Source organism: Crocodylus porosus, unplaced genomic scaffold, assembly GCF_001723895.1.
Source record: "Crocodylus porosus isolate Cpor-Errol unplaced genomic scaffold, CroPor_comp1, whole genome shotgun sequence".
NCBI classification, from domain to species: domain Eukaryota; kingdom Metazoa; phylum Chordata; order Crocodylia; family Crocodylidae; genus Crocodylus; species Crocodylus porosus.
Window position 1 is genome coordinate 71,495,527 of NW_017728906.1, and position 2,277 is coordinate 71,497,803.

At 42.2% G+C, this 2,277-nt stretch overlaps 1 protein-coding gene across 1 annotated transcript in view; it reads left to right on the top strand.

Annotated features, from left to right (window-relative positions):
• Window positions 1–2,277, top strand: part of ANOS1 (anosmin 1) — a 189,219-nt gene that overhangs the window by 17,758 nt on the left and 169,184 nt on the right. The gene's annotated exons all lie outside the window — the stretch shown is intronic.

A 2,277-nucleotide genomic window follows, 5' to 3' on the forward strand; every position in this document is an offset into this window, starting at 1 on the left:
TGAATCTAATGAACTGAGATGATTACTGCTGTCACAGAAGCAGTCATAGACCACTCCCAAATAATTATTTATGTTTGCTATTTTAATAGAGCAAGTCTCTAATGAATATTATGAGTTGCAAATATGTCAGTAGTTTTAATATGAGCTCTCATGTCACAAGATAAAATCCTAGAATGTACTTGAAGCCTTGCTTTCTACATGAACATTAGATGGGCAATTTCTAAATTAAGAATAGTTTTATTCTTATTATTAGGACAATCTGAATAATGGGTTTTAAAAATAAAATACCATTATAGACTATGGCCACGTTGTTACAAAAACTCAGCGGGCTCTGACATTGACATCTGTAAAGCTCGGTATTGGAATAGAACTCAGAGGGATAGCATTAAAGGACCTCTAGCAGGCCTATGGATCCCACTGAGGATCTGATACCTTAATTAAGAAACTTCCTATTATAGCAACTATAGACCTGATTTTGCTCCCACTGAATCAGTGGTGGCTTAGTCATTAACTTGAGTAGGAGTGAGTTACAACCTATTAATTTTAATTTTCTTTTCTTATCTCAATTTAATTCTACACACTTTTTGTTCTTTGTTAGAGAATATTTTATATATATCATTAAGTCATTCCTTTTTCTTTTTTACTTTCCTCCTCTTTCAGTCTTGTTAGTGTCTCTTTATGGCAGGGTTTTGTTCAGTAAATAATAAGTCTCAAACATTTACATTTAGGTTTCTTCTTATGCAACTCTAGTTAGCAAGAGTTAAAAGGGGAAAAACTAACCATAGGTTTTCCGTGCTATACCCATGTAAGTGTATTTTTCCATTTTGTATTGTTCCTGAATAGATTGTGCTTTGGCTATCAACACCACTTTCAGGGTCTTGATTTGTACACCTAGGTTAGGGACAGACATTCAGAAAGCCAGAGCCTGAATTGATTCAGCCTTTGCAGGTTATTCTAACCTGGCTAGATTGAACCAGTTTGTAACAGGCATTTTCTCTGGCCTGGGGAACCGTGAGCACATGCCTGTGTTGCCTGGAAACAATAATTAAAGCAAATATACCCCACCGGCCAAGTAAGAGGTGGGGAGTGGAGGCTAATGAGTGCAATCCAGACCTCCAGCATCTATCATCTTGATACCCAGATTGATGTGAGAGGACACTGAATCAAATTAGTGAATAACTCAATAACTCCTCACAGATGAATTTGAACTGAAACAAACTATAACAGTATACTAAACAATTTAACAGCAAAATATATCAACAAACAACAACTTGAATCTATTAATTTATTCTTATAAGCAACTTAGTATGCTTACTATTTATACACAGAAGGTACAAATAAGACTTACAGACGTATAAGAACAAAAGGGAAAGAAGGGTGATAGTCACCTCAGGGGACTACAAGCAAATACACTGGGAGTAAGAGAGGGAAAACCAAGACTATGCTCAAGTAGTCTCCTGTTTCAGTGTCCATGGTGTAATCCTAGGATGTGATGGAGTAGTGCCAACTGGCCTCCTCTCAATGTTGGATAACTCCAATCAAAAACTACCCTTCAGGCATATACACAAGTTCAGGCACTCAGACGCACACACCAGCACCTCAAGCTCTCTTCCCTTAGCTCTCTCTCAAACACCAGACTCTTTCCAAGCAGCGAGATAGATGCACCAAGATCTCAAGCGCTCTCCAGTTCTCCCAGACTTCAAGCATGCATGCACACATGCACACACACACATACCACACACAAATCCTCTCTGTAGCAGACCTTTTATATCACCACTGCAAACGGCACACTGTTACTTTGCATGACTCTCAGCAGCTGCTGTACATGGCCTACTATCGTGCACACACTACCTTAGGTTTTCAGCATGCCAGCTCAGTTAAGGCTGCAGGGTTACAGTGAGGTGAGTCTAAGTCATAAGTCTATAACTACAGTTGCTCAAGCCAGAAGCTGGGGGGCACTAGAGCATGCCCTTGGCTTCAGGGAAGCTTTGCTGGGGGAGCATGGCCAGTCCAGGCTGAACTGGCCAGAGAGGGCTTTAATTCCCTCCTTTCTGTCCCACTGGCAGGGACCTGAGCCAGGTCTGCTGGGCACTCCCTTCTCACTGCTGTAGCAGCAGGGCACCATGGCCCCTGAGGCAGAAATGGGCAGGGAGGAGAGTTAGTCTCTGCTCTACCCCCACCAGCAGCTGGGCCTGCCCACCATCGCCGCCATGCTCACTCCCTGCAGCGGAATAGGTCCCCTGCTGTGCCCTCTGCCACACGCCAGAGGGAAGAGGA